Source organism: Ceratotherium simum, chromosome 16 (genome assembly GCF_057802395.1).
Source record: "Ceratotherium simum simum isolate JZ-2026a chromosome 16, ASM5780239v1, whole genome shotgun sequence".
Classification (NCBI taxonomy): domain Eukaryota; kingdom Metazoa; phylum Chordata; class Mammalia; order Perissodactyla; family Rhinocerotidae; genus Ceratotherium; species Ceratotherium simum.
Genome location: NC_141915.1, coordinates 10,445,555 through 10,461,083, shown reverse-complemented (window position 1 = coordinate 10,461,083; position 15,529 = coordinate 10,445,555).

The following is a 15,529-nucleotide window of genomic DNA, read 5'->3' as shown; positions in this document are numbered from 1 at the left end:
AACTAGATGATCCTAGGATCCCAAAACTCTCAGAATCTCTAAGATTTCATAAAAGTCAGACTAGGAACCAGCCATAAGACTTGTTTTGTTTGGCCTATGGGGTGGTTTTGTTTTTTGTTTTGAGCTAACATTTAAAAATCAAGAGATACCACATTTTAAAAATGTGTACCAAATTTCCCCCTTCTCTTGAAATCAAAAGCCCCACACTGGGACGACTGCTGAGTTTCTGCTGGAGCTAAAGAGTGACTGTCCCCTCTCTCCAGGGCTTCACTCTTCAGTTCTCATGGTCCCGCCCCCCCCCCCCCCCACCGTGGACTCCAAGACACCAAGATTTGCTGAACTTCCTTTATGTACCTGTCTGGTGCCTGCAGGCAATTGAGCTCAGGACTCCTGGAGTAGCTGATGTTGGGATTACAGATGCTGCTGGAGGTTGCTTTGCCTGACTCATGAAATCTACCAGTTTAGTGGTCTTCCCCTCCTTCCTAAAGGTAGAGAAAGAACATATTAGAAATCTAAAATCCAGCACTTGTAGGTTCTGGTTACTTAAGGCGGTGCTGCTATAGTGAGTAATTTAGTGCAATTTGAAAAACATTTTTAACCGAGTTTGGAGATGATGAATTAAAGATTTTTTTAAAACCCTGATGCACACACATAAAAAAATATTTTAAAAATTATGTGCATTCTTAAATCTCTCTCTTCAGATTTTCTCTGTACTTAGGTCCCAGGGACTGAGGGCAGACTCGGCACTGCTGGGGCTGGACCTGACTGTGTGGATGTAGCTCTCACTCCCCTGACTCTTCCCTCCCTTGCCACCCCACCCCTTCCCTCTCTGCCCGTGAGGGGCCTAGGGTAGTTAATGGCCTGTGACTCAGGTCAGCCTCAGGGACGAGTCAACCTGGAGTTGGGTGCAAGATGATCAGTGTGGGCAGGTTGGGGCAGGGCACACCCCAGAGGAGGAGGAGGAGGAGGAGTGGGGGCCCACACCCAGTTTGGGGAAGAGGTAAGGCAGACAGGGCTGAGCAGGTCCTTTCTCACCCTCAACTCAGCCTTGTTCCCAGGCCTCAATCTCAGATGGAGGAGGAGCCTCATTTGAGGAGAGTCCTGTCCTCCTCCCCAGCTAGGAGAAGGTGGGGACCGCCCACCCCAGAGCTCACAGAGTTGGTGGGAGAAGAGAAGCGGAAAACTAAGCCTCAGTCTCCTGTCTTCCCTTCAGTCTCCCCCATTCTCTGTCCCTGTCTCTCCCTCTCTCTCAGTCTCCCCTAGTCTCCTCTCTGTCCCCAGTGTCCCCTCTCTCTGCCTGGCAGTTTCTCCATTTCTGTGGGACCTTTTTTCCTGGGCCCAGCCAATATCCTCGAGCCCTGCTACTCTCTGACTGGATTCCTCTCCACACTCACCCCTGTTGTTCCTGGAACCCAGGCAACTCCCAGCCCAGAGAGCACCTGGCTTGGTCTTTAGGTATTTCCCACCTTCAGATGTGTTTACACTACCTCTGCCAGCTGGCCTGTGCCAGGAGCCCACTCTCAGGGCTGTCCTCACCTTTGGGATGGCTCTGTAGCTGGGACCCGTGATGGCCAAAGCAGGGACCTCTCGCAGCCACTGCTGCTTCATTCCCGTAGCTGGGACTCCACATCACGTCCTGGGGCTCATCTGGCACCTTTTCTCTGTGCTGCTCCTCTGGGTCTGGGCCCTGTTCCCCATCCCCACCTGCAGTGGACCCCAGGCACACCCTTTGGAGAATCTGTGATGCTGCACTGTGGGCTGTGTTCACTGGTATCTTCTGGACTGTGTGCTATGGACACCAGGCCATGTGCTGTGGTGTTGGGTCCTGAGAGGGTGGGGGCTGAAATGAAGGTGTGCTTTCTTCCATTTCATGGTGTGTGATCCTTTTGGCCTGGGTAGTCTGAACACCCCCATCCCTGGAACATTCAAACCTGGCATTGCCAAGGAGGGCTTCAGATAGGGGTGAACTCTAGAGATGACCTGAGAAGGGGGAAGTGACCTGGGGCCAACAACCCCCCAGGAACTCCTCTGCTCAGGGGGTCTGCTCTGAGGGGACCAAGCAGGGACGCTCAGGCCTTTAAAGCTTCTAGAAAAGACCGGGGTCTCTGAGGCTCTGGAAATGGGTGATGTGGCCTCATCCCTTGGTCATAGGCAGGAGAGAGGAAGGAAGAGAAAGGCAGAGCATGTCTATGGCCATGACTCATGACCCATGGAAACCAGAGTCTAGGACTAAAGAGACAGGATCCCCAAATGGAGAAGTTGAGGTCCATTGGTCTCTGGCAGGACCTCACCAACAACCCACACTCCACCTCCAACCCCTCAAGAGCCTACTACTGGGGCATTAGAGCAGGACAGACCATCCCAAAGCCACCGATGGGTGACCAGCCCATTGGTCATCCATTTTCTTTGAGCTCAGCTATCCCTGCCCCAGGCCCAATGTTTCTGACATGATGACTTGTAATGGACCTCAGTTGTTCTGCCTTCCTAGCACCCGTTCTGCTCAACGGTGGGCAACCATCCCTGCCCCCTTCTCAGTCCCTGTAGAACTGACCCCAGACCTCCCCCTCCAGTCCTGCCCAATCATTCCATCCCTCTGGGATTGCTTCAAGAACAGGCAGGTGAGCTGGGCCAGGCAAAAGAGGCTCAGGGCCCAGACATTGCTGGAAGCCTGGTGAAGATGTTGTCTCTTTTCTGTGGGGTTACTGGGAGAATGGGACGCTGAGAGATCCTGCCACCACAAAGACAAGGAACAGAACTGACAGAGGGGCAGAGACTAAGTCTTGCCCCAACTGTTTGAGGCTGTACACCTCACTGGGCCTAAAGCCAGACCCGGCTGGCAAGCTGTTTTCTTAAGACACATTAAATCAGACTTGCTGTTCTTTGCGGTCAAAACTGTCCTGACAGACATAACTCAAGAGGGTTATGGAATGCAGTGGGGGTTAGACTGGTTTAACAGGAAAGAAAAGAGGAAGACTCTGGCTTGGGAGGGAGGAGGGGGGTGAAGGACAAACGACCAAGAGAAGACAGTCCGCAAGCCTTGACTCCATTGTGAGTCAGCCCAGGCCCTTCCCTTGTGGGAACCGAACCCAGGGAAAGGTTAGGAGCTGGGGTGAGAAAATGCCCACAGCCTTGTAGCCTTGTCAGGACTCTTGTGCTGACTCAGCATTTAGAAGGTGGAGGAATCGTCCTGCCTCAGAGGAGATGATGCAAATGAGAGTGTGAGGATCGCTGATTGTCAACGTCTTGACCAGTTAAGTGACTAGACTTTGACAGGGAGGTTAGGGTGGGGGCAGGTGTCCCTCGCTGCTCCCAGGACAGGGAAGGGAGTAGAGGAACTGGGGAGAAGGACAGCTGTGATGTCTGGGAAGCCAGGTGCCTGCAGGGCAGGGCTTATTTGTCAGTCTGGAGACTCGCCCACTCAAACTAAAGCCATTTTGTCACCTCTACCAGGGACATTCCTCCTCACCACCCACCCCTGAGCCTAGTCTTTAGCCCTGGACCTAGAGAAGGGCCTGCTGTCTAAGACTTTACCTGTTTTGCTCACAGGGAATGTTGACCCTGCCATTTAAAAAGCATATCCCCATACACCTCTAATACATACGTCTCTAATCCTCACACAACCCATTTTATACACGTGAAAACTGAGGCTCCCAGCAGTGAAATGACTTGCTAAAGACTGCATGTCCAGCAAATCTTGGGATCAGGAAGCACACCCAGGAGTTCAGACTCTGGGCCTCAGGGTGCCTCTCAAGGGTGCCCTGGAGATCTCACAGATCTTATCTTACAGACAGTCCAGCTTCATGCCCCCTTGATTCTTTTCTGCAAGAGCACAGTTTAAACTCTGAATCAATGTCTGTGTATTCAGACTATGAAGGAGTTTTGAGTTGGTGGGATATGAACAGGAACACATTTTACGTTTCTCTAATCAGCGCCTTCATGAGTCCAGTCCCGTTGAAAACGCCAGCCTCCCGTCTGCTCTGAATGTCTGCTCCACTCTGTGCCTCGCCTGTCAGGGTCTGGGGAGGGGCGACTGCTCCTTCCCTCCTCCCTCCATTCTGGCTCCTTGGTCAGGAGAGGAGGGACATGGGGGCATCATTTGATCCTGGGACCCCTCCCCTACACTCTTCAAGTGGAAGACACAGCAGAGGCATAACTGGTTGCCTGTTGGGGAAGTTTCCCTGGTCTCTCTTTGGCTCGGCTGCTGCTGATGTTGGCTGGGTGGGGAGGGGAGGGCTTGCTAGTAAAGTTGAAACTTCACAGCCCTGCACAAGCCCGTTCCAAGCCCCCTTAGCCAATTTTGTTTTCTTTTTCTTAAGAAGGGCCTTCAGGGCCGGCCTGGTGGCATAGTGGTTAAGTTCGTGTGCTCTGCTTCGGCAGCACAGGGTACGCAGGTTCGGATCCCAGGTGAGGACCCACACACAGCTCATCAGGCCATGCTGTGGCAGCATCCCACGTACAAAATAGAGGAAGACTGGAACAGACGTTAGCTCAGTAACAATCTTCCTCAAGCAAAAAGAGGAAGATTGGCAACAAATGTTAGCTCAGGGCCAGTCTTCCTCACCAAAAAACATAAATAAAAAGGGTCTTCAAAATTGGAAAACCTTCAGGTCCCCACAACATCTGGAATAGCCTGGGTGTGGTCCCCTGGTGGTTGGGTTTCAGATTCCCCCCAGCCTTCTTCATCACTGAAGACCCCCTCAGAAAGCAGCAGCCATGTCTCTCTTTAGCCCAACAGTGGTAGGCACCCCTACGCCATTCTCTGGGCACCACAGCCCCTTGTGTGTCCCATGGCTGCCTGGAGAGCCTGGGCAGCCCCCAGTTTCAGCTCATCCTCTGACCTCCATCCTCCTTCATGAGGAGCTGCGGGAACTGCCCTCTGATTCATCCTCTCAGGCCACGGGGGACTGGGCCAGAGGCTACCACTGCCTTCTTCCCAGGCCCCTGCACTGTGACTCCTTCTTTCTGTGTTCTTCAGCCCAGCTCCACCCAGCTAGCAATGAGATGCCTCTCTCACCCTCGAAGGCGCCTCCAGTCTGCATAAATGATTCTTCCAGAGAGCCACCACTAGGTGTTTGTTAGGGGAAGGGTAGCCCTCAGCCCGGATGTTTATCCCACCAGCTCCTGCTCTTTCCCTCCCCCGCTGGTCCTCTGCTGGGTGGCCTGGGGACTGGGAAGTAGGAGTAGGGATTATGGCAGGGCCAGTTCCAGAAACTCTCAGAAAGCCCTTGGGATGGGGGTGAAGGTGGGGGTAGCTGAGCCATCTGTTGGCTTCTCTCTTTAGAATGTGGAGCACTTCATATTTAAGAGTTTCAGCTGTGGGCGCTAGTTCTAACTCCGTGGCCACAGGAAAAGTTTCACTCAAACCTTATTACAGATGAAGTTAATATGCATTTCATGAATATGTTACAAATCAGGTACATAGGTTATTACTACATACCATCTTTTAATGCCAAACAAAATTAGCTTCTGTTATATACTATGAAACTCTCATGATTTTTTCATCATGACAAAATGTTGGTCCATTGGATTAAAATGTGCTCATGACTGCAGGTTCAACTAGGGCCTTTTCCTTCCACTCTCCCTCCTCACCCAAACCACCAAGCCAAGCAAATAAATGTCCATAACCACCCAGTTTATGGCCTTGCCTCACCTTCTTTCTCTTTATCATTGGCCAGCCCAGCCAGCACATTGTCCCCTCAGGCCTCTCTCTCAGGCCTGACCACTCGCCCCCCAGCCATGTGCCTCCTTCAGAACGTCCTTCTTACTACCATCAACATACTGTCTGATTTGGGGCCACATGGGTTCTCATGCATGTCATTGGCCAGTCCCCTAACGATCCCTGAGATCACCTCTCCCAGGGCTTAGCCTTTATCCCAGGATGGATGGGCACAAGAGCTCCTTCCACACTCTCTGCTGGGGGTCGGGGGAGGCGGGGGGGTGCTGGCCCCAGTTGAAACAAGGCCTGAGGGATTGCACAGTGGCATCAAGCGCCTGCAGCTAAAGGCTCCAGACCAACTTCAGCAGGCCCTGAGAGAGGAAGAGGAGGGACCAGTACTGAGCACTTCATACTCAACACTGCCCCCAAGTAATGGAGACCTTCCTGACTCTTGGAAAATAGGCTCCAACCTGGTCTCCATCTTGGTGGATTCCCTGGGCCCACGTGCCCAAGTGCGGGGCAATGCCCACCTACACTGAGGTGGTTGGACTGGCTGATCATGGGTCATCCCAAGACCAGAGCTGGTCCCAGAAACTGGTCCTGCCAGGAGTCAGAGCCTCCAGGAAAAGAACAGAGGACATCACAGAGCTGTGATGACACAGCTGTACAAGATGTTCTTTCAGGAACTAGAAAGAAGGCAGGGTAGCTGGGTGGAGGTGTTGTGTTTCTCTTTTGAAGAGGGGAGAGACTTCTGCCCATCAACAGCTGATGGGAAGGAGTGAGTCGGGACGGTGACACTGGAGGGAGTGACAAGGGAGCCTGGTTCCTGTGTCTGGCACAGGAGGAGGGATTCACTTGTATGGGAGGAGGGGAAGTTCTTGTAAGAGGATTAGAGTAGGACAGGATGTGCCTGGGAGTAGGTGTGTTTGTGGGTTAGGTAGCTGTAGGTTCCGGGAGTTTCCAATGGAGGTTTCTGTTTTCTCAGTAAAAGAGAAGGTGAGGTCATCCTCAGAGTGTGTGGAGGGAGGAAGGAGCAATGTTTTACTGGGTGCTTCCTATGTGCCAGAAACTGTATTAAGCACTTTACCTGTGAAAGTTAATTTAATACCCTCAACCACCATATGAGTCAGATACTATTATAACTCTATTTTACAGATGATAACATTGAGGCTGAGAAAGGTGGTATGACCTGCCTAAGATCACCGAGTTACTAAATGATAGTCAGGATTATAATTTTCCCAAGGTCTTAGACTCTACACTATTGATAAAGAGGCAAAAACTGATGGGACCAAGTCCCTGAGGAAACGGAAGTAGCTTTAGAGAACAGTAAGCAAGCCTCTTTCTCTGAGGTGTGAGGCAGGAGTAGGAGAGGAGGAGGCCACAAGTGTTTAGTGAGAAGGAAAGGCTGCCAAAGAGCTTCTCTTCCTGTGTCCTCAGTGTTGTCGGGAACGAGGACAGCCGTGTGTCTGCCAATAGCAAAATGAGTGGGATGGAGAGTTTGGTGAGGATTTGATGACTTTGGCGAGGGTAGGGGTCGGAGAGGGAGGAAGTCTCTGGAATCCTAGATCATCTAGGTCTTCAGCCTCCCTGAGCCCGGAATCCCTGGGTGTGGAGACCAGAAGGAAAGAGCCACTCTCTGTGTTAGGCATTCTCAGACCTTGAGGACCCAGCATGCAGCACCAGAGGGGATTAAGAAACCAAAGGAGACATCACAGGGCTGGGGGAGGGGAGGCAGGTGCTCAGGAAAGGTAGGGGTAGGCCAGAGGCCTGGGACCTCAGGCAGTGCTGGGGCCAGTTCAGCCTTTGCTGGGGGCAAGAGCCACTTCCTCCCCACCAGGGCAGACCCCCAACACTAGCCAAAGCTGACTGGGATTTTAGATGACTTGGATTTGTCTGTTTGGAAAATGTATGGAGGAATCACCAGACAGCTTAGAGGAACCAGCTGTTCACCAGGGGAAGGGGGTCCTTACACTTGCAGAGGCCCCACGATGCACGGTTGTTATTTGCTCTCCTGTGGCTCAGTAGCCCTAACATGGGGGCCAGGAAGAGGAATGGAGCTCAACCACGGTATCTAGTCCAAGACAGCCTGGCAGGAAGATTCAGGGTGGTGGGGAGAAAGTGGTGAAGTGCCTCGGACACCAAGGAGGACAAGGAGCTGGTCCTGGAGAGGCTGACGGGCTGCGTCCACGAGGCTGTCCTCAGCGGGCTCTCTTTCACCCTCACTCACTCTCAACCTCGTTTCCCCTCCTACATACCAGCAGTGATGGGGGTCAGTGTGTTGTGCCAGACTCAGCCTATCAATGACCAATGTTTGGTTGGACTGGCCCTTGTAGTTCTTATTATGATTACAAGATGCCCTTCAGCAATAACCGTTAGGAAACTGAAAAAAAAAAAAAAATAACAGGACCTGGAAATTACACAGCACACCAGTGGCCACACAGTGAAGTCACAGGTAGAGAGAGAGAGAGAATGCATGTGAGCAGGGGTTCTGCTATTATTAGGGTCAAGAGTGGGGGCCTAGGGTTTCGTGGCTCACTCTTTATGAATTTAAAACATAAGAGTGGGAATTTAAAGTGCAGGAAGAGAAAACAACGAGTGGCCCAAATGGTTGGTTGTTGAAATCAACCAAGATCTCCTCAGTGGGGGGAGGCAGCCTGGCTCTTTATCTAGTCACATGGCTGGCAATGTGTTTATTCAAGACAGCCATCTTTGAAGTGGATGCTTCTGTGAAGTGGATGCTTTGCCAATCAAAGCTTAAGTCAGGCACTTGCATTGCAAAAAAGAAAAAACCACTGTCAGGGCTTACACTATAGTCAGCCTCCTCAAATGTTAGTGAGGGGTCGATGGGTGGAACCAGAGGGAAGGAAATATTTTCTCCAGGTTCTCTGTCAGCACCTCTGTACTAGACATGTCAATCAGGGTGCCCGCCAAGCCCACATTAAGTGAAAACACTTCATCCACAGCCCCTGCTGAGGGGCAGCCCTTAAGCAGCCACATTCTGTAGGGCATAGCCTGCCCTCATCCAACCCCAGCTGACTGGATCAGGGGTTGGCACCTGACTCAAGCCCAGCCAAGCCATTGGTTGACGCATGACCAGTGATGTGCCCTGGTGCAAAAAGATGAGTTGGGTCAATTGGATTCTCTCTCTTGGAAATTCGAACAGGGAAATGCTGAGTGAATGGCACAGTTCAACCACCGGAGATGGAAGTAAAAAAGGGTAAGTGGAGAAGAGCTGGAGGGTAGAGTCAGGGCGGTAAGGAGTCATGGTAAGGGAAAGATATGAGGCAGGAAAAGATATCCAGAGGAGAGAAGAATGAGGTGTGGAGTCACTAATGAACAAGTCACAGAGACAAATATGCCTTCAGGATGTCGAGACCCCCAGAACTGGCCAGAGTTCTGAGGGGCCAAGGTCCTGAAGCTCCTCCTGAGCTCCTGGTCTGCCTGTGTCCCCAGGTGCATATCCCCTCACACTAAACTCTGTCCTCTGAAATAGCCTGCATAGTTCTCTTTACTCCCACCCAATAGAACCTGCCTAACGTGGCCACTCTCCTGTAGGCAGAACAAATAAACACGGACAGATTCTTCCTATTTAACTCCCATTTTCCAACATTCTGGGACCCTGAACTGCTGTGTTAGGAGGTCTGACTACCCTGAGACCACGCGGCTCAAGAGGCCGTGTGCGGGGGCATCTATTGACTGTCTCAGCTGAGTCCAGCCTTCCAGCTATCCCCTTCCAGTTGCCAGACACATGAATCAAGTCTTCTTAATCCTTGTATTCCAGCCTATCTGCCCTGAATACCACCCAGGATCTTTGTCTGTGCTGTGTAAAACAGAAGAATCACCTAGTGGATCGGGCCAGCACCAATCACAAATTCTGCAAAACAACCTGTGTAACTGATCTCTTGTTGTCTTTATAAACTCTTGCCTCCTTTGTCTTCCTCAGAACACATTCTGGGTTTCTGCCTGAATCTGTGTCTCCGGAATTGTAATTCTAATTGCCCAAATAAATATCTGCTGTTTAGATTATGGTGATTTTTCCTTGGTCAACATTTCTTGGCATACTCGGCAGGATCCAGAGCAGCTGACCCCAGACCCCCAGCGCCACCACGGTCACGCGGAAGGTGGGTCTCCAAGAGACCCTTGTTCTCGAGCATTTCCACTGGCGAGCCTTGGAGTTCCAGTGTAAGTTCTCCCGGATCCAAACCTCCTATTTTCAGTTGAGGTTGGGACCATATCTCAGCTGGGCAGATTAACGGGTTCTGTCCTCACTCCTTCAGAGGGGGGATTCCGTCCTTACTTTGCCAAGGCGGAGGATTCGGGTTCAAGGATTTCTTTTCTGTCCTTACTCCTTTGGAAGGGAGGATTCTGTCCTCGTCTTAACTAAGTGGAAGATTCGGGTTTAAGGACTTTTCTTGGTGAGGGTAGCTCTAGTAGTTTTTCATTTTATTTAAGTGGCCACATTCTCTTACAATTCGAAATTCAGCTTTCTTGATAACCAATGCAGACCTCTTAGGTTCTCCTGTTATCTAAATGAGGGTCCTCCGACTCCAAAGATAAGAGACATTGCTCCTTCCGACCCCTTTCAGGTTGTTTCCAGATGACTAGAAACCTAGTAGAAGTGTCGAGACTCTGTCCATGATGTGCAGCCGTCTCACAGGGCCTCCCAACTGAAGAACTTACCCCTTCCTGGGTCAGAAGGAACTCCATAAGCTGGTCCGGGAGGTACACATAAAGGACTGGTCATCCTAGTATCTTGAGCAACCTGACACTGCTTGGTGTCCAGAATTTTTCAAGACATGTAAGAGAGAGACCAACAGCCCATTGGTGACACTTTGGGAAGTGGTCCTCACAAGCAGCATGTACCTCACCCAAAACACATATCTTCCTGTCCTGGTCATCCGAGAACAGCCCTCTCTAAATTATGAGAAACAATTGTTCTAGAAGCCATAAATGATCAACCTCCTTCAGGAACCCCAGCTGGATTTATATTTAAAGAATATGATCTCTCTTCTTGTAAATTTTTACCTCAATGGACCCATACTACTCAAGGATGATTTAAACTTCGTTGGCCCCAATGAAAAGAAAGCTGGGGTAGCAATACTCATATCAGACAAAATAGATTTTAAAACAAAAACTGTAAAAAGAGACAAAGAAGGGAATTACATAATGATCAAAGGAACAATCCAACAAGAGGATATAACACTTGTAAATATCTATGCACCCAACGTAGGAGCACCTCAATAAATAAAGCAATTATTAACAGACACAAAAAGAGAAATAGACAGTAACACAATAATAGTAGGGGACTTCTTTAACACTCCACTTACACCAACAGATAGATCATCCAAACAGAATATCAATAAGGAAACATTGGCCTCAAATGACACACTCGAACAGATGGACCTAGTAGATATATACAGAACAGTCCATCCAAAAACCGAAGAATACACATTCTTTTCAAATGCACATGGAACATTCTCCAGGATTGATCACATATTAGACCACAAAACAAGTCTACATAAATTTAAGAAGATTGAAATAATACCAAGCATCTTTTCTGACCACAACAGTATGAAACTAGAAATCAACTATAGGAAGAAAATCAGAAAAGCCACAAATATGTGGAGATTACACAAAATGCTACTGAACAACGATTGGGCCAATGAAGAAATCAAAAAATACCTGGAGACAAATGAAAATGAAAATACAACATGCCAGAATTTATGGGATACAGCAAAAGCGGTTCTAAGAGGGAAGTTTCTAGCAATACAGGCCTATCTCAACAAACAAGAAAAATCTCAAATAAACAATCTAACAATGCATCTAAAGGAACCGGAAAAAGAAGAACAAACAAAGTCCAAAATGAGTAGAAGAAGGGAAATATAAAAATCAGAGCAGAAATAAATGGAGACTAAAAGAACATAGAAAAAATTAATAAAACCAAGAATTGGTTCTTTGAAAAGATAAACAAAATTGACAAACTTTTAACTAGACTCACGGAGAAAAAAAGAGAGAAGGCTCAAATAAGTAAAATCAGAAATGAAAGAGGAGAAATTACAATGGACACCTCAAAAATACAAAAGATTATAAGAGAATACTATGAAAAGCTATATGCCAACAAATTGGACAATCTGGAAGAAATGGATAAATTCTTAGACTCACACAACCTTCCAAAACTGGATCAAGAAGAAATAGAGAATTTGAATAGACCAATCACCAGTAAAGAGATTGAAACAGTAATCAAAAACCTCCCCAAAAATAAAAGTCCAGGACCAGACGGCTTCCCTGGTGAATTCTACCAAACATTCAAAGAAAACTTAATACCTATCCTTCTCAAACTCTTCCAAAAAATTGAGGAGGGGGGCAAGCTCCCTAACTCATTCTAGGAAGCTGACATTACCCTGATACCAAAACCAGACAAGGACAACACTAAAAAAGAAAATTACAGGCCAATATCACTGATGAACATCGATGCAAAAATCCTCAATAAAGTACTAGCAAATCGCATACAACAATACGTTAAAAAGATTATACACCATGATCAAGTGGGATTTATTCCAGGTATGCAGGGATGGTTCAACACTCGCAAATCAATCAACGTAATACACCACATTAATAAAATGAAGAATAAAAATCACATGATCGGGCCGGCCTGGTGGCGCAAGCGGTTAAGTGAGCGCGCTCCGCTGCGGCAGCCCGGGGTTCGCCGGTTCGGATCCCGGGCATGTGCCGACGCACCGCTTGGCAGGCCATGCTGTGGCGGCATCCCACATAAAATGGAGGAAGATGGGCACGGATGTTAGCCTAGGGCCAGTCTTCCTCAGCAAAAAAAGAGGAGGATTGGCAGATGTTAGCACAGGGCTGATCTCCTCACCAAAAAAAAAAAAAAAAAAAAAAAATCACATGATCATCTCAATAGATGCAGAGAAAGCATTTGACAAGATACAGCATCCATTTATGATAAAAACTCTCAATAAAATGGGTATAGAAGAAAAGTACCTCAACATAATACAGGCCATATGTGACAAACCTACAGCTAATATCATCCTCAATGGTGAAAAACTGAAAGCTATCCCTCTAAGAACAGGAAACAGACAAGGATGCCCACTCTCACCACTCCTATTTAACATAGTATTGGAAGTCCTAGCCAGAGCAATCAGGTAAGAAAAAAAAACTAAAAGGGATCCAAATTGGAAAGGAAGAAATGAAACTGTCACTATTTGCAGATGACACGATTTTATATATAGAAAACCCTAAAGAATCTACCAAAAAACTTTTAGAAGTAATAAACGAATATGGTAAATTTGCAGGATACAAAATCAACATACAAAAATCAGTTGCATTTCTATACACTAACAATGAAGTAGCAGAAAGAGAAATTAAGAATACCATCCCATTTACAGTTGCAACAAAAAGAATAAAATACCTAGGAAATAAACTTAACCAAAGAGGTGAAAGATCTGTACACCGAAAACTATAAAACATTTCTGAAAGAAATTGAAGAAGACACAAAGAAATGGAAAGATATTCCGTGCTCTTGGATTGGAAGAATTAACATAGTTAAGATGTCCATACTTCCTAAAGCAATCTATAGATTCAATGCAATCCCTATCAAAGTTCCAACAACATTTTTCACAGAAATAGAACAAAGAATCCTAAAATTTATATGGAACAACAAAAGACCCCGAATAGCTAAAGGAATCCTGAGAAAAAAGAACAAAGCTGGAGATATCACACTCCCTGATTTCAAAATATACTACAAAGCTATAGTAACCAAAACAGCATGGTACTGGCACAAAAACAGACACACAGATCAATGGAATAGAATCGAAAGCCCAGAAATAAACCCACACATCTATGGATAGCTAATCTTCGACAAAAGAGCCAAGAACATACAATGGAGAAAAGAAAGTCTCTTCAACAAATGTGTTGGGAAAACTGGATAGCCATATGCAAAAAAATGATAGTAGACCATTACCTTACACCATAAACAAAAATTAACTCAAAATGGATTAAAGACTTGAATGTAAGACCTGAAACTATAAAACTTCTAGAAGAAAACATAGGCAGTACGCTCTTCAACATCAGTCTTAGCAACATATTTTTAAGCACTATGTCTGACCAGGCAAGAGAAACAATAGAAAAAATAAACAAATGGGACTACATCAAACTAAAAAGCTTCTGCACAGCAAAGGAAACCATCAACAAAATGAAAAGACAACCTAACAATTGGGAGAAGATATTTGCAAACCATACATCTGATAAGGGGTTAATCTCCAAAACATATAAAGATCTCATGCATCTCAACAACAAAAAAACTAACAACCCAATTAAAAAATGGGCAAAAGACCTGAATAGACATTTCTCCAAAGAAGATATACAGATGGCCAACAGACACGTGAAAAGATGTTCAAAATCATTAACTATCAGGGAAATGCAAATCAAAACTACAATGAAATATCACCTCACGCCCATCAGAATGGCTATAATTACCAAAGCAGGAAACAAGAAGTGTTGGAGAGGATGTGGAGAGAAGGGAGCTCTCATACACTGCTGGTGGGAGTGCAAACTGGTGCAGCCACTATGGAAAACAGTATGGAGATTCCTCAAAAAATCAACGATAGAACTACCATATGATCCATCTATTCCACTGCTGGGTATTTATCCAAAGAACTTGAAAACACCAATGCGTAAAGATACATGCACCCCTGTGTTGGTTGCAGCATTATTCACAATAGCCAAGACTTGGAAGCAACCTAAGTGCCCATCAAGGGACGAATGGATAAAGAAGATGTGGTATATATACACAATGGACTACTACTCAGCCATAAGAAACGATGAAATCCAGCCATTTGTGACAACATGGATGGCCACTGAGGGTATTACGCAAAGTGAAATAAGTCAGAAGGAGAAGGTCAAATACCGTGTGATCTCACTCATTAAGTAGTAGATAATAACAACAACAAACAAACACATAGAGACAGAGATTGGATTGGTGGTTACCAGAAGGGAAGGGGGGAGGGAGGAGGGTGAAATGGATAATTAGGCACATGTGTGTGGTGATGGATTGTAATTAGTATTTGGGTGGTGAACATGAGAACATGATGTAATCCATGCAGAAATAGAAGTATGATGATGTACACCTGAAATTTATACAATGTTATAAACCAGTGTTACTGCAATAAACAAAAAAATAAATAAATAAATAAAAATAAAGTTACACAGTGAAAATTTAAATAAATAAATAAATAAATAAAAATAAAACTTTCTTGGCTCCTATGGGGCTCATTTGAAATACCTAAATTAGTTTATTTGCATGCACAGTTAGACCATAAGAGATCTAAAACTAAGCAAGTGGAAATGGGTGAACTTTTGAAATAATTTGGAATTGTAATGGCCATTCTGAGGAATCTTCGTTTCAGATAAGTCCATCTGAAGGGTCACCCTTAAAAGAGAGGATTCTAAACCTCTCAGAGACAATGGAATGCGTTCTTTGATTGGTATGCAGAAGCTTCTAAAAGACAAAATGACTTCAAAAACAGCTCTAAAAAGGATCCTTACATGGGGCCGGCCCCATGGCATAGCAGTTAAGTGTGCGCACTCTGCTGCTGGCGGCCCGAGTTTGGATCCCAGGTGTGCACCATCGCACCGCTCGTCAGGCCATGCCGTGGCAGCATACCATATAAAGTGGAGGAAGATCAGCACGGATGTTAGCTCAGAGCCAGTCTTCCTCAGCAAAAAAGAGGAGGATTGGCATGGATGTTAGCTCAGGGCTAACATCCTCACAAAAAAAAAAAAAAAAGGATTCTTACAGTATGCAAAAAAAAAATCTTTGGCCATCTGAGCAGGTAACCTTAACTTAGTCCATCTGCC